Source organism: Giraffa tippelskirchi, chromosome 11 (assembly GCF_054371585.1).
Source record: "Giraffa tippelskirchi isolate mGirTip1 chromosome 11, T2T-mGirTip1v1.2.pri, whole genome shotgun sequence".
NCBI classification, from domain to species: Eukaryota; Metazoa; Chordata; class Mammalia; order Artiodactyla; family Giraffidae; genus Giraffa; species Giraffa tippelskirchi.
In genome coordinates this window covers 109044319-109069916 of record NC_137285.1, presented here as the reverse complement: position 1 = coordinate 109069916, position 25598 = coordinate 109044319, and the positions used below count along the sequence as shown (strand labels likewise).

Below are 25598 nucleotides of genomic sequence, written 5' to 3'. Positions count from 1 at the left end.
GGCCTGAATACCCGCCCAATGCATATCCCCACTAGGATGCGAGCCCAAATATCTTGGTCTCACCCCAGCGCTCTACCCAGGACACCAGCGCTGTTATATTCCTAATTGTTATTTGTCACCCTCCCTGGAACACATTGGAGAAGGTAATGGCAACCCACTCCAGTATTCTTGCCTGGAGAATCCCATGAACAGAGCTGCCTGGCGGGCTACAATCCGTGGGTTGCAGAGACGGATGCGACTGAGCAGCTAACACACACACACTGGACCACGTATTCCATCTCTCCAGGAGCTCTTAGCTCACTGGAATGGCCAGGGTGTGGGGGCAGGGAACAGGACGACATGTCCGCTACAGATGTGAAACCATCGGACCTCTGATCCTTGGGCACAGTTGCCCTTCTTAAAAACATCGCTCTTCTTCCATGTGTGGTCGGAATCCTGGGGAAGACGAAAGTCACCAGTAAGAATGTCAGTATTTTCATCTCCCTGTATTTTTAGTTCCTGCTTCTATTTAGTCTGATGGCACTAACCCTCAGACCCCATGCTCCCCCATACGCCACAGCAGATATCTTAGAACACCCCTTTAAGGAAATGAAATTTACAGGCAACATGTAATTCCAATAATACCGATGTGATTCCCTTACAGAAAGGAAAAATACAATTAATTTAAAATAAAGTGATATGTATTTTAACGTTTTAACTGCTCAGGCACAACTGTACTAGAAGATATCAATATACTAAAGATCTCCAATTTTGGCACATACATATCAGATTACTGTGAGCCTCACATTTACAAGTGAAGAATGACATAGGTGTGGTTCCTGAGGGACCCTGCTTCTCAAAATCATGAACAGATGATAGTAAAATTTCTAACAAAATAAAGTTCCAATTTACATAGCCATTACACTTATGGAAAATTTTAAAGTATATTAAAAATGAACAAAATATATTCTGCATTAATATATAAAATACAAGTGGGTCTTAGGCTCAAATAATTACACACATTTTTTCACCTTTTGTTCAGGGGCAGACTTTGTGGTACCTGAATTATTCAATTTTGGAAGCTTATTTTAGGGAAAACAGTACAAAGTTACATACATTAAATTAGTTACAATATGAAATATTTATTTAGAATGTGAAAAAAGAAATCACAGCAAATCACCAATTTAAAGTAGCCAAATAATATCTTAAAGTGAAATCCAGAAAAATACTTGTTTTTATTAATAAGTGGCCTGACACACTTCTACAATCCTTTTTTCTTGTTTTAATAGACTTTATTTTTCAAGCAGTTTTAGGTTCACAGCAGTATTAAGCAGAAGGTAGAGAGATTTGCTATAGAATCCTTACCCCCATTCATAGATAGCCTCCACCATTATCAACATTCTCCACCAAAAACAATAAACAACATTTGATACAATTGTTGAACCTACATTGGGGCATCATTATCACCCAGAGTTGATAGTTTACATTAGGGCTTACTCTTGGTGTTGTACAGCCTATGAATCTGGCAAATTTGGTTGTGCTGGTGGTAAAGAACCCACCTGCCAATGCAGGAGATGGTAAGAGACAGGAATTCAATCCCTGGATTGAGAAGATCCCCTGGACGAGGGCATGGTAACCCACTCCAGTATTCTTGCCTGGAGAACCCCATGGACAGAGGAGCCTGGGGGGGGCTGCAGTCCATAGGGCTGCAAAGAGTTGGACACAACTGAAGCGACTTGGCAGGCATGCAAGCCCATGGGGGCATCTTTATCATCCGAGTCCATAGTTTACATTAGGGCTCATTCTTGGTGTTGTACATTCTATGGCTCTGGTAAATTTATAATGGCAAGTATTTACCATTATGGCATCATACATAGTAGTTAGTTTCACTGTGCTAAAAATCCTCTGTGCTCTGCATATACTTTTTCAATATAGTTTTTGCTATGGTTTCTTTGATCACCTTTTTATATGACAATGGCCTTGTAAGGTCATTTTCTATGACCAAAAAATTGGTAATTCTGTCTTTAGCATAGTTGTTTAAATATTTAAAATTATTATTGGTAGTTTAGGAAATTATTATTGGCAGTTGAAAGCTTCTTTCAGCTTCACAACTTGTTATTGATAATATTCTGTAAAGTTTTGACCACTTGTACTTTTCTCTCATTTTTACGGTGTCAAATTTCCCTATGCTGGAGGAGTATTTTCTACTCGGCAGAATTGTTTGTACAAAAAAATTATTATTTGCTTTTTTGAAGGGTTAGATTTATCTGTAGGACCCTCTGGTCTGGGACTACTGTATTCTCTGGAGGAAGATTTGATCTTTTACAGGAATTATAGAATAATCAAAGTTTTATGTTGCTTCCTGACCTGATGCAGGTTTCTCAAGAGGCAGGTGCACATCTATTCATACATAGAAATATTATTCAGCCTGAAAAAGGAGGAAAGCTTGCCATTTACTATGACATGGATGGACCTTAAGGGCATTCTGAAGCATTTAAATAAGTCAGACAGAAAAAGACAAATGCCACAAGATCTCATTCATATGTTGAATCTAAAATAAAAATCAAAAGCTGAATTCATAGATACAGAGAACAGATTAATCGTTGCTAGAGGCAGGGAGTGGGAGATGAGTGAGTGGAATGAAGGGGATCAAAAGGTACAAATTTCCAGTTATAAAATAATCAAATCCTGGGGATGTAATATGCAGCATGGTGACTATAGTTAATAATATTATATATTTGACAGTTGCTAAGAGAATAAATCTTAAAATTCTTATCACAAGAAAAAAGAATTGTAGCTCTGTGTGGTGGTGGTGGATGCTATCTATACTTCTTGTGGCAGTCATTTCATAATACAGTCATCCTGTAGTATCTGTGGAGGATTGGTTCCAAGACTCCTGTGGATACCAGAATCCTCAGACGCTCATGTCCCTATATAAAATGCTGTAGTAGTTGCATATAACCTCAGACCTTCCTCCCATATGCTTTAAATTATCTCTAGTTTACTTATAATACCTAATACATTATAAATGCTATGTAAATAGTCGCCAAAGCAAAATAAATTCAAGTTTTGCTTTCTGGAAATTTTGTTTTTCAAGTATCTTAGGTCCAAGTTTAGTTGAGTCCTCAGATATGGAACTTGTAGATGGGAAGTCCATTGTGTTGTACACATGAAACTAATGTAATGTTCTACATCAATTATATCCCAGCATTAATTAATTGAGTATGTTACCTTACAGAAAGAATTCAGCACCATGGACTCTTTCTTTCTCCACCTATTGATACTACATATCATCCAACAACTATTAATATCAATTTGACGGGTGCACTGATCCTCTATGTCAAATCACGGCAAGAAGGTCACCACTTGATTAGTCTCAGTTGTATCAGATAACACACTTGCCAACCAAGAAATCAACAAATTATTTGGAAATTACTAGACTGATTCAAGGACTTCCCTGGTGGCTCAGATGGTGAAGAATCCGCCTGCAATGCACGCGACCCAGGTTTGATCCCTGGGTGGGGAAGATCCCCTGGAGGATGTCATGGCAATCCACTTCGGTATTCTTGTCTGGAAAATCCCATGGACAGAGGAGCCTGGCGGCTACAATCCATGGGGTTGCAAAAGAATCAGACACACAACAGACTGCTTTAAGAAAAATATACGTGTAACTGAATCACTTTGCCACACATCTGAAACTAACACAATATTGTAAATCAACTATACTCCAATAAAAATTTTTAAAAAACAACAATGTGTGCTATACCCAAAACCTTTTTAAAAAAAAAAAAAAACTTGATTTTGTATTGGGGTATAGATGATGAACATTGTGATAGTTTCAGGTGAACAGAGAAGGGACTCAGCCAGACACATACATGTATCCATTCTCCCCCAAACTCCCATCTCATCCAGGCTGCCACATAAAACTGAGCGGAGTTCATTGTGCTGTACAGTAGGCTCTTGTTGAATACCCATATCTTTTGTTGAGTAGTTTTAGAATTTATGTAATTTTGTTCTTAAGAAGGACCAGTGGCAGAATTGTTAAAATTAGTATATTAATTTATATTACTTTACCAGCTAAAACTTTGAAAGTATTCCTCCCCAAGAAGCCCCCCAAGAAATCCAGAAAACAGATATCACTAACATCGCAGAAGCCTGTCATGTCCCTCTCTCTTCCACACATTTCTCTCTGCCCATTCTCCAAAGGTAATTTCCACCTTAAACTTAGGGTTATCATTCCCTTGATGTTTTAAAATTATTTTTTGTCACATGTGTGTATCCATAAACAATATATTTTCGAGATTTTGCCAGTTTTTGAACTACTATAACTAGATTTATGTTGTATAGTTCACTGGTCATTTACTTATTTTGGTCAACAATATGTTCTTTATTTTTATTTTTTTCAATTTATTTCAATTGTTTATTAACTGACCAGATTACAAAAATAATCCTGGTAGATACCTTAGTTCATCCTTCTAATAATCCTGTTGATCTAGTCTTCTCTGTTGCCAGCATCTCCACCTTCTACAAAATGGGTGGTCTTTTTCTTCATTCCACCTCTTGGAGAAGACAGTTTAAAGGGCCACAGGAAGTTGTTCGCTTCTTTGAAACGTTTTCCAACAGTACAGATCTCATGAATCAGATCCTCCGTGCAGATGATTCCATATTTCCCAAGATATTGAGCAATCAATGCGTTGTCTGTCAGGGCTACTCGCTTCTTGTTGATTTTGCCATAACCACGCTTGTAGATCAATTCATTTACAGACTTCAGATTTGGGTGCCCCCATGCAATGTATGGCTCCACAATTCTCAGCATGTTAATTGATGCCTTGTTGAGCTTCACAAAGGTGCCATTGAAGATCTGCCAGAAGCGAAGGAGCTGCAGCACCTTTCGAACCTTCAGGCTCACACCGTTGATACCTCTGATCCTGATGACAAATGCCAATTTGGGTTCCGCAGGTACATAGAAGTTGCCAGCTTTTCGTGCCATCCTAGCCATTCGAATTTCAGTTCTGTACATCTGCCTGTATTCCTTGTGGTAATGCTTAGCTTTTTCATAGATAAGCTTCTTCCTTGCCTTTCGAAGCATCTTTTGGGCAAACTTCTTTCTCAGGCACTTGATCTTAAGCTCTGCGAAATTCTTTCGCTTTTTCTTAAGGGTTTCTGGCACAGCAGGAACCTTCTTTTTCTTCTCTTCTGCACCCTCCATGGCTCCAGCCAGGAAAGAGCAACAATATGTTCTTTAAATACAGGCATGTTGATGACTGTTACAGTAGTTCTTTCATTTTCAGTGCTGAAGATTATTGCAAAACATGAATATATCTTATTTTGACATTTGTGGGTTTTTTTTTCTGTCTCAGTATTAAAATGTTGCTTCTGCAATCTTGTGCACATATCCTGGTAAGAGAGTTCAAATGGTACTGACCTAGAAGTGAAATAGAATATGATTATGTTGAAGTTTAGTTGATAATACCAAATTGTCTTTCCAAAATGGTTATATATATATTTACATATGTATATATTTTATATATTTATATTTCCACAAGCGGTGGATCCATGGCCCCTTTGCTCCACATTCTAGGCTATATTTGTTTTTTATGTCAAGTTGGTGAGTGATAAATAGTATCACACTGTAGTTTAAATCTGTGTTTTTCTGATTGTCAATGAGATTCTCTATTTTTATACATTGAGGTGCCATTTGGGCTTCCTCTCCTGTGAAGTTATATTCATTCCTTTTTCCTTTTTATTGATTAGTAAGAGTTCTTTATATACTTCATACTTTCGATTATGTATGTTGCAAGTATCTTCCCCAGTTTGCGGCCTTTATTTTCATCTGTTTTCAGTCATTTTTATGGAGTAATGTATTTGGTTTTATATTTAACAAACTTATGATTCAACAAAATGATGATGTACAACCATGCACTAATTCTTTTTAAATGCTTTATTTCCCTTTATTTATCAATTTTTAGAGTAATAAATTTTAATCCTAGCAACTGCAAAGTTGTCTAATGAATTTTGCTTTTTTAAAAAATTTTCTTCCGGTATATTTTGATGAACACTAATGCTTACCTTTGTTGTAGCATTTTTTCAATTAGGAATCATCTTTTAAAGTAGAAAATTATCTTATTCATTCCTCTGACAACCAACTTTAATAACTTATTAAGCTATTTGCTCAAGGTACAGAATATATGTAACCTATGACATAGCTATCTTTGCAAGTGCCGTAAGAGGTAAACTTTCATTTTTCTCTCAAGTTACAGTGTGTGTTCAGTCGCTCAGTCGCGTCCAACTCTTTGGGACACTATGGACTGTGGCTCACCGGGCTCCTCTGTCCATGGGATTTTCCAGACAAGAATACTGGAGTGGGTTGCCTTTTCCTTCTCCAGGGGATCTCCCTGACCCAGGGATTGAACTACGTTCAGAGCAAGTTACAGTTTTCTTTAAAAGCCACTGCCTTTTAAAAGAGTTTGTTGTGCTTGCTATTTTCTCCTGGGAAATCTTTGAAACTTACAACTTAGATTCAAAGGTTTAGCTGGTAGTCTCTACCCTTTAGAAGTGGATTGCCCTGTGGTGTGCTAGAATCAGCTCATACTAGCTCAGGAGAGCTGACTATTAAATTTTCAGGGACGAGTCAATTGTTAAGTCTTGGTCATTTGAAATTAACCACAGTAGGAGTATTTGTGAATGCATGCAAGATCAGTCACTCAGTTGTGTCTGACTCTTTGCGACCCTGTAAAGAGGGTCTGTAGCTCGCCAGGCTTCTCTGTCCATGGGATTTTCCCAGGCAAGAATACTGGAGCAGATTGCCATTTCCTCCTCCAGGGGATCTTCCCCACCCAGGGATCGAACCCATGTCTCCTTCATCTCCTGCACTGCAGGTGGATTCTTTTACTGCTGAGCCATCAAGGAATGGAAATTGACACACTTAAGTCAGGGTTTTTCGTTTTTTTCTTCCAAAGAGCCACCTCTTAATTCCAAGCACATGCATGGGACTGCTACTAATTCCAGGTTCCACAAATCCTTTTCTTTGTCTACTAGAAACAGATAAACCAGTCCCTGAGACAAGGTGGTAGCTTCTGCAGGTGCTGAAGCTGGTACCAGAAAGGCTGGATTCCCCATTCCCTATCCTTCAGTTCACTCAGGGAGATTAGAAGAGAATATTCCATTCAAACAACTTAAGAAATATTAAATTCTTGTGTACACTCTTGATTATGTGGCTGCATTTCTCCCCAAGGAAACAAACTTGGTGTGGGGCGGGGGGCAAGGATACATCAAAAAAGGAAACATTTTACACAGCTGTTCTAGCTTCCTGACACCAGGACCTGCACCTATAGGTTTATCCGGTAGAGGGTAGCAGCTCCCTGATACTGAGGTGAGGCAGCCTCTTAAGAGGTGGGTAGGTTCGGCTCTGGAGGGCTCCTCACTGTGCCCACACTCCAGGAGCGTGAGAAAACATCGTGCACTGGACTGCAAGTGTCAGAAAGAATGACCAACTTCCCAGAATCACCAAGTCTGACACCAGTCACTCTCAAACCTAGCAACAACCAGTTAGGAAACCAGATCTACCGCGTTTCTCCTCTAAGCCAGCTGCTGGTGGTGCATAGGTAAGACAACACTGCGTTCTTCTGGCAGAATCCACAATCAACAACAACAACTTCAACACAACACAACACAACCCAATAATTACCCTACCATCCAATGACTATAGCATTTCTCAGCATAAAGATTCTTCAGCAACATTATTTTGAGCTGGTTAGGACCAGTGCACAGAGACAGAGATTCCCTGTGGTTGTTTAGTTGCTCAGTCGTACCTGACTCTAGTGGACAGTTGTTTGCAGAAGTTTATAAAAATATTGATAAATAGGGATGAATGAATCCAGAAGTGGAACCATGCTAGATAACAACAAGGTGAAAATTGTCACAATGCCTTTTGACGGATGGCCCAAAGTGAACTTTAAGAAGAGGTACATGTCATCAGGATGGACTTCCCCTGGTGGCCCAGTGGCTGAGACTCTGCCCTTATAGTCCAGGGGCCTCAGGTTCGATGCCTGGTGAGGGAACTAGATCTCACATGCTGCAACTAAGAGATTGCATGCCGCAACTGAAAAAAAAAAAGATCCTGCATACTGCAACAAAGATTGAATATCTCATGTGCCCCAACTAAGACCGGCACGGCCAAATAAATAAATAATTTTAAAAAATATATATCACCAGGAAACTTGCCTTACAACGTAGTTGCTATCTGATTTTTTAAATTATATAACAGTATTATTAATATGATTATCGTTATAATGATGAGCATTATTCTTATCATAGGTACTTAATTAGACCTATTAACATATGGGTATTAAATGATTAAATTAGTTACAAAAACTGAGTTTAATTGTGTCTATGGAGAAGTACTCTGTTGCAGTTCTAGATAACTACTTAACTGCTCTGCTTTTTATGAGCCATGGGCACCTGGTAATGAAACAAGGAAGACACAAGACAAAGAGTTCCCAGCGATTGCATCAAAAACCAGATTTGTTGTTCCTTTTCTCAGTCACCTAAATCACTTCTGATCTAAATCTTCTCTCTGGCTTTTTCTGACTCTGGGAGTGGGACAAAAAGCTTTAGTTTATAAGGTTTAATTACCATTGTGTACATGAAGAAAGCTGAGTGCCAAAGAATTGATGCTTTGAATTGTGGTGTTGGAGAAGACTCTTGAGAGTCCCTTGGACTGCAAGGAGATCCAACCAGTCTGTCCTAAAGGAGATCAGTCCTGGGTGTTCACTGGAAGGACTGATGTTGAAGCTGAAACTCCAATACTTTGGCCACCTGATGCGAAGAGCTGACTCATTGGAAAAGACCCTGATGCTGGGAAAGATTGAGGGCAGGAGGAGAAGGGGACGACAGAGGATGAGATGGTTGGATGGCATCACTGACTCAATGGACATGAGTTTGAGTAAACTCCAGGAGTTGGTGTTGGATGGGGAGGCCTGGCGTGCTGCAGCTCATGGGGTTGCAAAGAGTTGGACACGACTGAGCGACTGAACTGAACTGAACTGAACATGAAGATCATTTTTCCTCATAACTCATATTCAGTCAGGTATTTATTCATAAAAGATGTGCTGAGTACACTTATTAAATTGGTGTAGCACAGTCTCTGAATTTATTCATTCTCACCTTTACTGCCAGTATGATCATGGGAAAGTTATTTAATTTCTTCATACCTCAGTTTCCTTATTAATAAAATGAATTTTCATAGTAATTTCTATGATGTAGGGTTATTGCATGATAAACTTAAAAGCAATTATATCAGTGCATCACTGAGTAAATATTGGCTACCCTTTTAAGGACCCTGTGTAAAATTCTATGGGAGGTTCTGAAGATATAAACAAAACATGAATTCTATCCCTAAGTAATTCATATTTTAATTTATTTTTTTAAAATGATACATAAGAAAATATTGTGAATGATACATTCTAAAACTAATGGAATTAATACTTTTGATTTTGACCATGATGGAGATTTTATTTAACCTGTTGATTTAAGCGACTAAATAAAGTCAAAAGTACATACAGTAAGTTTTCAGTCACTGAACAACAAGCAGTGCAGAATTGTAATCAGTGAGAGCAGGGAAACAAATTGAGCCCTACAATTGCCCCAACTTGCAGGCTGAATGCTGTTTTCAGGCTGCAGCCCAGAGATGGGGTAGGGGGCTGGCAGTGTCTCTGAAATGAGCAGAGATCAGAGTTCAGGGAGGCCAGATGACTTGACTGGCATTTCCAGAGAAGAGGACCAGAAATGGGAGAGTTGCATAGAAAGAGAACTCTGCAAACAGGCAAAGGGAGCCCCTTGGGATTTGGGCTGAATTATAGATCTCAGCACACAAGAAAAAAATTTTTTACCTGAAAGTGTGAACAAATCCACAAGAAATCAGTAAGCAAATAATTCCCAGTGATCTTATAGGGATGGAAACAGTTTTTGTTCCCACCAGCCAGACAGGAAAGACCTTTTAATAAATGGGGCATTATTAAGAGTAAGGGGGATAAATTATCCCTATTGCAAAAACAAACCAAGCTTTTTCTTAAGACAATTTTTAAAACAATACCTAAAAGGATCAACCCGGTCCACAAGTAATGTAAGTGCCTGGGAGAACAAAGTCTAACCCACCATAAAAGAATACAAACCTAATCCACGACAATTTAAGGCACCATTCAGCCTCCAAACAAAATTTTCAAGGCATACAAAGAAGCGGGATATTGTTATATATAACAATGTAACAATGTATACTATTACATATAACAATTATATAACAATGTATACTATTATATATAACAATTATCTAACAATGTATATTGCTATAGGTAACCTCAGGGGAATTCAGGAAGGGAAACATGTAGGGCAGTGTGAACATGCTCGTCCTACCAGATATGGGTGAGAGAAAGAGGGGTCAGAAAGATCACAATTTTTGGAAATGGGATTTCAAGAATGCCTTCAAAGTTTGAGAGTAGTTAACATATATTACGGAGAAGGCAATGGCACCCCACTCCAGTACTCTTGCCTGGAAACTCTCATGGACGGAGGAGCCTGGTAGGCTGCAGTCCATGGGGTCGCTAAGAGTCGGACATGACTGAGCGACTTCACTTTCACTTTTCCCTTTCATGCACTGGAGAAGGAAATGGCAACCCACTCCAGTGTTCTTGCCTGGAGAATCCCAGGGACGGGAGCGCCTGGTGGGCTGCCGTCTATGGGGTCGCACAGAGTCGGACACGACTGAAGCGACTTAGCAGCAACATATATTAGAAATATTTTCTGGCTTTTTTGGTTTGTTTTTTGTCAGGCCATACTGCACCGTTTGTGGCATCTTAGTTCCCTTACCAGAGATCAAACCCAGGCCTCTGGCAGTGGAAGTGCAGAGTCCTAACCACTGGACCTCCAGGGAATTCCCTAGAAATATTTCCTGGATACTGTTATCTTTATCAATGTAACCCCTAATATTTCAATATAATCAATTGTCAGGGAGGAAGAGATTTTCTTCTGCCTTTCTAGGTTCTTACGGTTGGTCTAAGAAGCAAATTGACATGAGACAGATCAACATTATAAAATCAAACAAAATGTAATAACATATATTTGGGAGGGGCTTCCCAGGTGGCATAAGTCATAAAGAACCCACCTACCAATGCAGAGATGCAAGAGACTTAGGTTCTATCCCTGGGTTGGGAAGATCCCCTGGAGGAGGGCATGGCAACTCTTGCTTGGAGAATTCTTGCCTGGAGAATCTCACGGAGAGAGGAGCCTGGTGGGCTATAGCCTATAGGGTTGCAAAGAGTGGAACTTAAGTGACGTAGTACACATGCATGCATACTTGGGACCCAGGAAAACTGAGTAACTTAGCAAAAAGACCAAAGCCCTCATTTTAAATACCATCTTCAGCTAACGACAAAAGAGGATGCTGAGGGTAGTGGTTTGGGACTTCAGAGGAGAGAAAGGTAATTCACAGAGACATGGAAAAACAAATGTTTGCTGAGCCAGGCAGAGATAATGGGACCCAGAGTGGACTTTGGTCTCCAGGCCCTGCCAGGTTTCCCCACCACACCTGGTCCACATTCTTTACAGACACCTCTGGTGATAGCTCTATTCTGGGAACAAACCCTTTGTCTAAATTCTTTGGGCAGCTAAGGGGGAGGTAAAAAGAAAGATTCCTTAAGTCTTCAGTTTTTTTAAGAATCATCAGCCTAAAATAAGGCTCGTGCCACAGAGACACATTTTGGGGTGGCAAATTTTGTTCCCCTACATAATCAAATATATGAAAGTCAAAAGGATTCAATTATAAATTCACCTTAGTGGCAAACTGAAAACCCACTCTCTCAACCTAGTAATTGACCAGGCTGAGCCTTATTGCTAGAAATTTTTGCTCTGCCTTTAAAATACCTAATCACTTTTTTTTGTGTGGGTGCTTGTTTTTCTTATAGTGAAATATCATAAGGGAGTCCCTGATCCTCTTGGGGTTAAATTTGAAAGCTAGGTTTTGTTAGTAATACACTCCAACCATAAGAGGGAGTGCAAGACACACACATGCCGCACTCCCTTTCACTTCTACCTAACCTCCATACCAGACCACCTTACCTATCTCCTGAGAAACATGTATGCAGGTCAAGAAGCAAGTTAGAACCAGACATGGAACAACGGGCTGGTTCAAAATTGGGAAAGGAGTATGTCAAGGCTGTATATTGTTATCCTGCTTATTTAACTTATATGCAGAGTACATCATGAGAAACACTGGGCTGGATGAAGCACAAGCTGGAATCAAGATTGCCAGGAGAAATATCAATAACCTCAGATATGCAGAAATACCACTCTAGTGGCAGAAAGTGAAGAGGAACTAATGATGAAGGTGCAAGAAGAGAATGAAAAAGCTGGCTTAAAACTCAATATTCAAAAAAACAAAGATCATGGCATCCAGTCCCATCACTTCATGGCAAATAGAAGGGGAAAAAGTGGAAACAGTGACAGATTTTCTTTTCTTGGGCTCCAGAATCGCTGCAGACGGTGACTACAGCCACGAAATGAAAAGACGCTTGCTCCTTGGAAGAACAGCTATGACAAACATAGACAGCATGTTAAAAGCAGAGATATCATTTTGCCAACAAAGGTCCATTTAAGTCAAAGCTATGATTTTTCCAGTAGTCATGCATGGGTGTAAGAGTTGGACCATAAAGAGGGCTGAGCACCGAATAACTGATGCTTTCTAATTGTGGTGCTGAAGAAGACTCTTGAGAGTCCCTTGGACTGCAGGAGATCAAACCAATCAATCCTAAAGGAAATCAACCCTGAATATTCATTGGAAGGATTGATGATGAAGCTGAAGCTCCAATACTTTGGCCACCTGATGCAAAGAGCTGACTTATTGGAAAAGACTCTGTCATTGGGAAGGATTGAGGGCAGGAGCAGAAGAGGGTGACAGATGATGAGATGGTTGGATAGCATCACCAACTCAATGGACAGGAGTTTGAGCAAACTCTGGGAGATAGTGAAGGACAGGGAAGCCAGGCGTGCTGCAGGGCGTAGGGTCACAAAGAGTCAGACACAACTGAGTGACTGAACAACAACAAACAACAGCAACCAGTCACGGGAGTAATTAACAAGTTAACTATATTGCACAATATAGGGGTCACTGCTCACATTGTAGTCTGTGACATATTTCAAATTCAAGACCTGTTAAGGCCTAGGTGTTTTGGTGCTTCGGATGACATAAGTGAACCAGTTAAAATTTACACACACACACACACACACACACTGTGTGTGGTTGGTGCAGTAAGAAAAGCCTGGGGTCTGCTACCACTAAAGGCAACACCCTTCCCCTACTATAATTCCCACATTAAGATATTGCTGGTATAGGGAACTCCTTGGTGGCCGAGTGATTGGAACTTCGCCTCATCCTCTGTCGTCCCCTTCTCCTCTTGCCTCAATCTTTCCCAGCATCAGAGTCTTTTCCAATGAGTCAGTTCTTCACATCAGGTAGCGAAAATATTGGAGTTTCAGCTTCAGCATCAGTCTTCCCAATGAATAGTCAGGGTTGATTTCCTTTTGGATTGACTGGTTTGATCTCCTTGCTGTCCAAGTGACTCTCAAGAGTCTTTTCCAATAGCACAGTTCGAAAAGATCAATTCCTTGGCGCTCAGCCTTCTTTATGGTCCATCTCTCACACCTATGACTACTGGAAAAATCATAACTTTGACTATACAGATCTTTGTCAGCAAAGTGATGTCTCTGCTTTTTAATATGTTGTCTAGGTTTGTCATAGTATTTCTTCCAAGGAGCAAGCATCTTTTAACTTCATAGCTGCGGTCACTGTCCACAGTGATTTTGGAGCCCAAAAAAATAAAAATCTAAAAAAACTGTCTTTTTGGATAGTTCATTGTTAATGAATAGATATGCAACTGATTTTTGTTTGTTGATTCCCTTCTATGCTTCTTTAGGCCATCAGAGTGGTAAGATATCTAGGATTGATATTGGAGTGTGCACTTAAGGTGTGAACTGAGGCTACTTTTGGTCATGAATCTCCCTCCTCTAACAGATGAGAGAAGCCTTGGCACACCTCACATCATCCAACTCAGCCCATCAAAGAAATACATCGAGATTGGGCTCCAAGGCCAGTAACCAAGAACATTCCTTCTCTTGTCCCTATCCTCTAGGGACTTATGGGAGAGACTGCAGCTGCTGAAGACAGCTGGTCACAAAGTTGAGAATTTGGAATCACGGGTCCCAGCCATGTCCCTTTCTATTGATTTCCAACTTAGACGCAAATATTTAAATGTTGGCAGAAGTGTATTGCGCAAACGTGAATAATGAATGTTTTATTGTTTACAGATTGTGTCCTGGATAAAAGGAATTTAGTGATGAAGACTTTAGACTTTAAAACAGTTGGTATTTGAAAAGCTTAATAATTCACATAGCAGTATGTTTCCAACTTCCAACCTAGAAGCATCCCGGTTTTGGAACAGAATCAGATTCACAGTGGAAGACTGGAATTCCATTTAACAAGGAATGATGTTTAAGAAATTGAAAAATAGAAGTCTTCTATATCAGATGTGACAAGGAAATAATGAGTGAGCCAGTTCTATAAACTCAAAGTATTCTCATTTCCGTGAAGATCATTAAGGCATAGGTGATATAAACTTGTACTTTGGACATGGGTCATAAGGCATATTTGATAGAAAGTCTATCTGTGCTCTCTGCTCTTCATGCATGAGAACTGCAACTAAACAATGCCAACACGGTACTGGCAGGAGGAACACACAGCTGTCTCCTCCATATGAACCAAAACCGGAATTGACAGAAATATGAGCAGCTGACAGGAACAGCTGAGGCTGATGACACACTGATGCAGAAATGAAAACCTGATCAGACGTTAACTCTGGGAAACCTGAAAATGACAAACCATGTTGTGGTTTAGAAGTAACCCTTGAATAAAAATCAGTTATCCTGGGTTCCAATCACGGTCCAGCCACAAACTATATCAGTAGCTTCATGCAAGTCACTACATTTCTATTTTTTTCAGTTTCTTCAATTCTAAATTAAGGTGGTTGTGTTTTCTACACCAGAAGGCAATGGCACCCCACTCCAGTACTCTTGCCTGGAAAATCCCATGGACGGAGGAGCCTGGTAGGCTACAGCCCAGGGGGTCGCTGAGAGTCGGACACTACTGAGCGACTTCACTTTCACTTTTCCCTTTCATGCACTGGAGAAGGAAATGGCAACCCACTCCAGTGTTCTTGCCTGGAGAATCCCAGGGACGGGAGCGCCTGGTGGGCTGCCGTCTATGGGGTCGCACAGAGTCGGACACGACTGAAGCGACTTAGCAGCAGCAGCAGCAGCAGCAGTCTTGGTCCAGATGTATAAAAGTGCTTCTCAATGTCAGGGACGGGAAAATTTCCCCCTCCACCCCGTTAGTTCTTATGGCTGCACTAATAATAAAATTGGCACAAAACAAGAGAAAGAGAAACAAATTTAATCCACGCACACAGAGGTCTCATAAACATAGGATCTAAGAAGTGGCCAAAAGAGGCAGCGTTTATACTTTTTTAGACAAAGAAGAATAAATTTGAAAGAAATTGCCAGGACAAAGGTACTTAGGTTTGGGTGCTTACTTAGTAAGAAATGTAAGCTAAATTTGGGCTTGGATAATAAATTAATAGAAAAGTAACAAGATTTGCTTATACAGGCTTCATGGCCCTGTATTTTCTATCTCTGGTGATAAGAATGTCTTTCTTACCTCCCAGTGCAGGGAGAGTACCATTCTATGGGACATTTATTTCCTGATTCTGAGAGAGAGTCAAATTGTTCCTCTTGCATGGGCCACTTCTTAAGCAACTTAATTTCAAAAAAATAACTATGCCATTGAGTCATAGTTTAGGATGACATGCCCTAGGCCCTGATGTCAAAATAAAACATGCATACAAATTGTCTAAAGAACCTGTTTGAAATGCAGGTTCTAATTCACTGGTTTTGAATGGGGTCCAGTGTTTTGTATTTCCAGGAAGCTTCCATCACATTTGATGTTATTCGTGTATCACACTTTAGCTAGTAAGGCACTAGAATTTGTTGGTTCAGTTTTCCTGGTGGAATCAACCAAACAGGAGACAGTGAGCTATCTGATTGGCCCTTTTGAAGTATAGGATGAAGAGGGATGAGGACACAGAGAACAGACTTGTGGACACAGTGAGAGTAGGAGAGGGTGGGACGAATTAAGAGAGTACCATTGAAATATATACATTATCATATGTCAAATAGATAACCATTGCTAATTTGCTGTATGATGCAGGGAGCTCAACTCCAGTGCTCACTGACTAATCTAGCCTCATGGAGTCTCCTCTTCCTGACCTGGAAGCTAAGTTGCAACTATTTGCCTCCTCCCAAGAAAAAAAGACATCCTTTTGTCTCCCTGGAGTTTTTGGTACATGAATTTTGTTGTCCCCTGGTGATTGTTGTTTGATTCTGGAAACCATGCTTCCCTCTTGCTTCCTGGTTCCTCCCAGATTGTTTTTCTGTGAGGAGCCAACAATACATGTTGCTTCACCCTCTTGACAGAAACCAGAAGTCTCCAAAGTTTACACAGAATAAGCCGATCTCTATGGCAACATCTTTTCTAAATTCTTCTCTACTTATTCCTAGTCCCTCCCACCTTTCAAAAACCTTCAATCTAGGAAAAGGAGGCGAGGAATTCCCTGGTGGGTCTAGTGGTTAGGACTGCGCATTCTCACTGCTGAGGCTGGGGTTCCATCCCTGATTGGGGAACTAAGATCCTGCAGGCTATACAGCACAGCCGAAAAGAAAAAAGAGTGGAGCCAAGAGATAAGGAAAAGTAAAACTTTCAGTGATTTCCTTTAAGAGTTTCATCTGGTGCTCCTTCCTTCTCGTGGGTCCCAGACAGCTTATGAAATATGTCACCTGCTTTTATGGACTGAATTGTGTCTCCCCCCAAAATTTATAAGATGAGGTCCTCAATGTGACTATTTGAAGATAAAGCCTTGAAGGAAGTAATTAAGGTTAAATGAGGTCATCAGGAAGAGATCAAATCCAATATGACCACATCGGCAGAAAAGGAAGAAACTCCCAAAGCATGAACAGAGAGGAAAGGTCTTATAAGAATGGCACAAGGGGGCTTTTCCTGGTGGTCCAGTGGTTAAGATTCCACACTCCCAGGGCAGGAGGGCTTGGTTTCGATCCCTGGTCAGGGAACTAAGATCCCACACACCGTGCAGCATGGCCAAAAGAAAAAAAGGGTAGGGGAAACAGGAAAAAGTGGCCATCTACAAGCCAGGAAAGAAGGCATCACCAGAGACCAACTCTGCCAGCACTTTGATCTTCGACTTCCAGCCTCCAGAACTATGAGAAAATAAACTTCTGTTATTTAAGCCACCTATTTTGTGGTCTTCTGTTATGGCAGCCTGAGCAGACTAATATACCTGCCAATAAGCACTAAAAAGTGCCCAGAAGAGTCTGGGAGCTTATAATATCCTGATGGCAAGGCTGCTTCTTTTAAAACATATCTTTGCAATATCTAGCATACACCTATCATACCAAATTCATACATCCTACATCACAAATGAAGAGAAGAAAAGAATTTCCTGGCAGTCTGGTGGTTAGGACTCAGCACTTTCAATGCCAAGGCCCAAGTTCAGTTCCTGGTTGGGAAAATAAGATTCTGCAAGCTGCACCATGAAGCCAAAAAAAAAAAAAAATGCAGAGAAGGAAAAGAACTCTTACTGTAATTGTAACTATCTAACCATGATCCCAAATGGACACCATAAAAATATTCTCTAGGCAAAACAAATAAAACTTCTCCAGTAGAGAAATGGATGTTAAATGCTTACCCCCATATATACCATGACCTCACCTTGCCAGATAAGGAATGTCTTAAATAGAGATAAAGAAGACAAGTTAATGGAAAAAGAATTATTTACCATTAAAGTACAATCTGGGAGTACCATAAGAACTTCTGAGACATTTGAGGGATCCATTATGTGCTAGTCACAGATAAGGAAAGACAAAACATTAAACAGCTTAGAAAGAAGAAAGAGATGTAGAACACAGTGAAGAGAGAGGCTTACATAACCATTTACATGTGGGTATCTTCTGTCCAGCCCTTTCAACATTTTGCATTAAAAGGATAATATCCACGAGTCATCTTGAATCTTCTCAGGTCCTTTAAATGAAGAAACTATTAATTAATGCAAGGCACCCTAAATATATGAGCTTCCCAGGTGTTGCTAGTGGTAAAGAATCCACCTGCCAATGTAAGAGACACGGGTTCGATCCCCAGGGCAGGAAGATCCCTTGGAGGAGAAAATGTCAACCCATGCCAGTATTCTTGCCTGGGAAATCCCATGGACAGAGGAGCCTGGCAGGTTACAGCCCATGGGGTCGCAAAGAGCCAGACATGACTGAGTGACTGAGCACACACACATACCCTAGATATATGACTTGATTGCAACATCAGAGAAAAAGCTAGAAATCAAGCTGGGTGAAATATCATTACCTGAAAAATAAAAGTCAGTATACAAATTGCCTATATTGCAACATACTACACCCATTCTCCTTAGAGATTGCGGTTTACATGACTATTGAACTCAGAAATTCTCCTCTGATAGGGAAAGTAGGGTGCTGAACAGATACCTCCACCTGCGGTGCAAAGCAAATGCCAAGGAAAGGCGTGTCCCTTGCCTAAATATATCCCCCTCAAATAAATAAAAATTCCCTGCTCATAATTTCTGGATCACAGTCAAACTGGAGGGAAGAGGGCAGGACACAACCTTTAAAAGAATAACAGGGCCCAAGGACACAGCCTAAACTGACTAGAACCAAATAGATCCAAGATGGTGGGCCAGTTGACTTCCACTAGACCTTGAGCATATGTTCATCAGCACCTTAAATGACTCACCTACAGGTGCCATGACAGTTCCAAGGCCAACCACAAGGGTCAAAAAGTGGGCCCAATTCCTAGAAATCTCCACCCCTTCCTTCCAATACCTGGAATACTCCTCCCACCCATTAGCCTATGAAATTAGCTACCCCTACAAAAACTGACAACCCCATACCCTGGGGCCACTCTCACCTTCTGAGATGGCCCACACTCTGTCTGTGGAGTGTGTTCTCTCTAAATAAATCTACTTCTTACCTACCACTCGCTCACTGAATTCTTCCTGCTATCAGACATCAGGAACCTGAGCTTCATTAAATCCTGAGACCAGGTGTGATCTCAGTTAAAAGACTGTGGGTTCAAGTCCCAGTCTGGATTATACAGTTTCAGCAGTACTTGTCAAATGAAAAAATAAATTAAACTACTATGGCATAAGACACAAGAGACAGATGAAAATGGAGCTGTCTCCTTTACTGCTGATAGAGTCGATAGGAGAACCTGGCTTTGACTTTTCTATATACGTCATCCAGGAATTAGAGGTCACACACTCTGGTTATGAGCAGCTCTGCCAACGAGATGAACACCTCATCAGATGTAGAACTTGTTCCACTAAGCTTACACACAGTGAGAACTTAGCCTGAGATCCTGTGTACCCTCTCAGGAGGCGGCAAGTTCTGAAAAAGAAAACTCCAGAAGGACTGGTCAAACATATTCAGTCTTTTCTCCCCAAAATGCCAATTAGATAAGTCAGTCCTACTTCTTCTGCTGAAGGTGGGTGATAGTCTCTTTACAAGATAACATGCCTCCAGGAATTCTTTGTTCTTTTTTCCCCCCATAACTTATTAAACTGGATGCTTGCCACATCAGTTTTCAGTCTGCTTTTCTAAGAAGCAATTCTAAACATTTAAAGCTAAAACAAAATTCCTTTAATTATACTTCTTTAGCTGTGTTGCATTTATTTTCATATGTATGGGGAACAAAATTTGCTACCCCAAAATGTGACTCTTTGGCATGAAGATTAATTTAGGCCGATTGTTTTTAAGAAATAGAAGATTCAGAAAGTCCTTCATGTTACCTCCCCCTAAACTACCTAAAAGACTTTAGATAAAGGGCCTGTTCTCAGAACAGAGTTATCACCAAAGATACTTGCAAATATGGATTAAGTGTGGTGGGGAAACCTGGCAGGATCTAGAAATCAGAGTTTGCTCTGGGTCCCATTGTCACTGCATGGTCTAGCACACTTATTTACCAAACTTTTTATTTTTATTTTTTAATTTTTAGCTGCATTGTGTCTTCGTTCCTGGGTTCAGGCTTTCTCTAGTTGGGACAACCCAGGGCTACTCTCTAATTGTGGTGCATGGGCTTCTCACTGCAGTGGCTCCTCTTGAGAATACAGGCTCTGGGCTTCCAGGTGGCTCAGTGGTAAAGAATCTACCTGCAATGCAGGAGACTTAGGAGATGCAGGTTTGATCCCTGGGTTGGGAAGATCCCTTAGAGAAGGAAATGGCAACCCACTCCAATATTCTTGCCTAGGAAATCCCATGGACAGAGGAGCCTGGCGGGCTACAGTCCATGGGGTCACAAAAATGTCGGACACGCTTGAACTCAAAAGTGACCAAAGCAGGCAGCTTTTATAATTCTTAGACAAAGAAAGAATAAATATGAGAGAAATTGACAGGACAAAGAAACGTACGTCTAAAACCAGGTAGTAAATTAGTAAAGAAATTACAAGGTTTGTTTATATAGGCTTCTCAACCTTGAATTGCCTGTCTCTGGTGATAAGGATGTCTGTACCTCTGTGCTCAGGGAGGGTACCTTTCACACGGGAGACTTATTTCCTGCTTTTAGGAAGACAGGAGGGTAAAAGGGTCCCCCTTGGACTAGCCATTTCTTAAGTAAGTTTAATTAAAAGTTTGTGGTGTCTTGTCCCGGGCCCCAACATTTGTTTTTCTCCTATTAATCTGTTTCATGTCAAATTTAATTCTTAGATCAGCCAGAAGCAACTAGAAGGGTAGAGAAGAGGTTTTTTTTTTTTCTCCTCTTCCAGAGATGCATAATATTTTCATTATCATTCAATTTCAAGTATTTTCTTCTCTTCTTTCTCTTTTTTTTTTTGCCACGCTGCACACACAGCTTGTGGGATCTCGGTTTCCCAGCCAGGGACTGAACTCTAGCCCCAACAGTGAAAGTGCCAAGTCCTAACCACCGGGCCCCACCAGGGAATTCCCTAAGCATTTTCTAATGATATACTTTATGAATTCTTTTTTCACTCAGATTTTATTAAAAGTGTGATTTTAAAATTTCCAAAATAGGGGGATATTTATAGTCATCTGGTCTTTATTATCTAGTATTTCCTTCTAATTTAACTTCATTGTAGTGTGAGAACGTGTGTTCAGGTATGATGCTGATTTGTAAAATATTGTTTATGACTATGTTCCGTGTAAATATACTATGACTGTTTGAAAAAGATGTATAGTCATATATTATGATCACTATAATAAGTCTAGTTACCATCTGTCACCATACAAAGATATTAAATATTATTGACTATGTTCTCCATACTATATATTTTATCTCCATGCATGCTATGCATGCTAAGTCACTTCAGTTGTGTCTGACTCTTTGTGACCCCATGGACTGTAGCCCACCAGACTCCTCTGTCCATTGGATTTTCCAAGCTAGAACACTGGAGTGGGTTGCCATGCTCACCTCCAAGGGATTTTCCCATCCCAGGGATCGAACCCATGTCTTTTATGTCACCTACACCGGCAGGTGGGTTCCTATCACTAGCCCCAAATAAGAAGCCCATTTTATCCCCGAGACCCATTTATTCTGTAACTGGGAACTTGTGTGTCTTAATCTCCCTCACCTATTTCACTCTTCCGCCACAACCTTCTTCCTCTGACAACCATATCTCTGTCCATGAGTCTGTTTCTGTCTTGCTATGTTTGCTAATTTGTATTCTTTTGAGATTCCATCTGTAACTGAAATCATATGCTAGCTGTCTTACTATGTTTGACATTTCACTTAGCATAAAACCCTCTAGGATCATCCATATGTCACAAATGGCAAGGTTTTATTATTTTTTATGACTGAGTAATGTTATTATGTATATATATATGCGCATGTATGTGTGTGTGCACACGCGTGCTCAGTCATGTCCAATTCTTTGTGACTCCATGGACTGTAGTCCTCCAGGTTCCTCTGTCCATGGGATTTTCCAAGCTAGAATAGTGGAGTGGGTTGCCATTTCCTACTCCATATTGTACATATATATATGCCACATCTTTTTTATCCATTCACCTGTTGATGGGCACCTAAGTTACTTCTACACCTTGGCTATTGTAAATAAGCTGCAATGGCCATAGGAGTGCATGCTGCTGCTAAGTTGCTTCAGTTGTGTCTGGCTATTTGCAACCCTATGGATGGTAGCCCGTCAGGCTCCTCTGTCCATGGGATTTTCCAGGCAAGAATACTAGAGTGGGTTGCCATGCCCTTCTCCTGGGAATCTTCCCAACCCAGGGATCAAACCCACATTTCTTATGTCTCCTGCATTGGCCGGCAGGTTCTTTAACACTAGCACCACCTGGGAAGCCCTATAGGAGTGCATGTATTATTTCAAATTAGCGTTTTTGCTTTCTTTGAAAAAACACCCATAAGTAGAATTGCTGGATCATATAGCGGTTTTATTTTAATTTTTTGAGGATCATCCCTACTGTTTTATATAGCAGCTTTACCAATTTACATCCTCACCAGTAATGCATGAGGGTTCTCTTTCCTCCACATCCTCACCAACACTTGATATTTGTTGTTTTTGATATAGTCACTTTGACAGGTGTTAAGTGATATCTCACTGTGGTTTTGATTTACATTTCCCTAAGGATTAGTGATGTTGTTCACTTTTTCACATGTCTGTTGGCCATCGATATGTCTTTTTTTGAAAAATGTCAGCTCAGGTACTCTGCCCATTTTTTAACCGGATTATTTTTTTCTATTAAGTTGTAGGAGTTCTTTGTGTATTTTAGATATTAACCCTTGTATTGGCTATATTGTTTGCAAACATCCTCTCCTGTTCAGTAGGCAGACATTTCATTTTTGTTGACAGTTCTCTTCACAGTGTAAAGATTTTTAGTTTAATGCAGTATCATTTGTTTATTTTTACTTTTGTTTCCCTTGCCTAAGAAGATAGATCAAAAAAATATTTATATAAGAAATGTCAAAGAGTGTATTGCCTATGTTTTCTTCTAGGAGTTTTATGGGTCCAGGTCTTAACTCTTTAATCCATTGAGTTTATTTTTGTTTAGGGTATGAAAAAGTAATCTAGTTCAATGCCTTCCGGAAGGGTTGCTTCAAATAAAACTGTGCCAGTTTTTCAGCCTTTGGTCTCTTCCTTTGGAAGGGCTGTCCTCTAGCAACTAGCTTTAAAAAGACTTTAACCTGGCTCCTCTAGAACCAAGCTGTCTTCTTTGAACTGGCTGGGATTGGCTTGTAAGCTCTTTAAATTGAGGCATTGCATATATAAACTGCTTATGTCATTTGAAAATCATTCTATAGAGGAAAAACCTCTAGGAAATGGGATCCCAGTTATCTAAGTATGTTGAAGATATCTTGCTTACAGGGACTCCCTCTGATTTTAAGTTTAAAACCATGGTCTACAGCCAACTGATGCAAAGAGCTGACTCATCGGAAAACACTCTGAGGCCAGGAAAGATTGGGGACAGGAGGAGAAGAGAGCTACAGAGGATGAGATGGTTGGATGGCATCACCGACTCAAGGGACATGAGTTTGAGCAAACTCTGGGAGATAGTGAAGGACAGGGAAGCCTGAAAAGCTATAGACCATGGGGTCACATAGAGTTGGACCTGACTGAGCGACTGAACAACTATGACTGTGTGGCCGTTAAAATGTTTTTTTTCTGCCTACAGTCTCACATTTTACCTTCCATAATCTTCTTGATTCCTTCACCTTCTTCATAAGAGCCCTAGTACTCTCTTCTTCTCTCCTACTAATTGCCTACCATGTATTTTAGGAGAAATGTTTATGTCATAAGTTTAAAAATGCTCTTCTAAAGCTATTTCCCTGTTCAACTTTATTTCCTAGGAAATCCAACCCAATCACATCTTGTATGATCTCTTAAAGCAAGATCTGAAGATGAAGATTTGAAAAAAAATGAAGTTTCAAGAACCCTGAATCTCTATAGCTGCAGGATAAGTTAGGACAAGCTTGGTTAAGGCAGGCCTGCCTGCAGCTGCTGGGGAGCTATTCCCAGCAATTTCTAGAGGTGAAAATTCTTCTTGCCAAGTTCTCACTTTGTGATTCCTCTTCTGCCAGGACAAAAATCCACCCAAAACATCCCCTCTCCCCAGCGTTCATTCCTCTCCAGTTTCCCCAAGTCAGCTGCTCTTTCCTTCCCTGAAATTTCATGATTCATTTCCATTAATGCTTTTGCGAATTTTCGTAATAAGACTTACTGTTTTTTTCCTTTTAACAACTTTTTGCTAAGTATAAATTAACGCGCGTGTGTATGTTAGTCACTCAGTTATGTCCAACTCTTTGTGACCCCATGGACTGTAGCCCAACAGGCTCCTCTGTCCATGGGATTCTCCAGGCAAGAATACTGGAGCGGGTTGTCATGCCCTCCTCCAGGGGATCTCCCCAACCCAGGGATCAAACCCGGGTCTTCTGCATTGCAGGCAGCTTCTTTACCATCTGAGACACCAGGGAAGCCTAAATTAATGCATGGTCATCATAAAAATTAGTTGAAGACATATAAAAAAGCTGACATAAAAAACTTGACACATAAAAAAGAAGACACAGAAAAAGTTGAAGACATATAAGACCACGTAACTTCTCTCACTCAGAGTCAACTTATTTTTATTTTTCACCGAGTGGTTCCTTTCAGGTTCAAATCCACTGGAAAGTATAATCCCGATAAATGTCTGAGTGAATTAGACAGCCAACAATGACTTTGTGTCTTGCATGTAGAGCCCTACAGGGAGGTGCTATAAAGGTATGAGGGACATATGTTAGAAAGAGCTCTGAAAAGCCTCAAGAAACCATGGTCCTATCCAGCTTCATCCACTATAGCACTTACAACATTGACTGAAATTGCTTTATCTCACTGCAGTCAGTTTCCTTATATGTATAATAAAGAGACTAGATGCAAAATTTCAGGTTTATTTCCAACTAGCATTCTTACTTATTGTCTTTTTGTCCCGTGCCAATTTGTATTTGACTTTCCCGTATGTTTGTGTTTTGTGTTTTTTTTTAGTCTTCTTATATTTTGCATCTGTTCAAATGCTAGAGTGTCTAGCATCTAATAGGTTCCCAATACAGGAAGGGAGGATGGAAAAAAGGAGACACTTAAGAATATTGAAAACAGTTTTTCCCCTGTCAAAGAAAGACTCAGACAAGAGCTTTTGGAAAATAAAAATGGATTTGCTTGCAAATTACACCAGAAGCTAGACCTTTGAAGAATTGGCTCACCAAATAATAAATAAAGCAGGAAAAAAATTTACCAAAATTACCAAGTGTTGGAGAGGGAAAATTTTTCCTCTTCCCTTTTAGATTCTTCAACTGGCCTAATAATTAAATTGACATAAGACAGATTAATAGGAGAAAAAAAACAAATTTAATTACTTATGTACAAGACCTCAGAGGACAATGAGACCCAACAACAAGCTGGGCAACTGAGTCTTAAAACCTATCCTGG

At 40.2% G+C, this 25598-nt stretch overlaps 1 pseudogene across 2 annotated transcripts in view; it reads right to left on the bottom strand.

The window, feature by feature from the left end:
• Window positions 1–4345: 4345 nt before the first annotated feature.
• Window positions 4346–25598, bottom strand: part of LOC145526237 (large ribosomal subunit protein uL30 pseudogene) — a 36381-nt pseudogene continuing 15128 nt past the window's right edge. Inside the window, exons 2-3 of one of the 2 annotated variants that reach the window (XR_014068794.1) lie at window positions 11138–11275; window positions 4346–5404 (exon numbers count right to left, since the gene is read on the bottom strand). The product of XR_014068794.1 is annotated as a large ribosomal subunit protein uL30 pseudogene, transcript variant X2 (transcript). The remainder of the gene's footprint in view (window positions 5405–11137; window positions 11276–25598) is intronic. The other variant, XR_014068793.1, reaches the window with a different exon arrangement.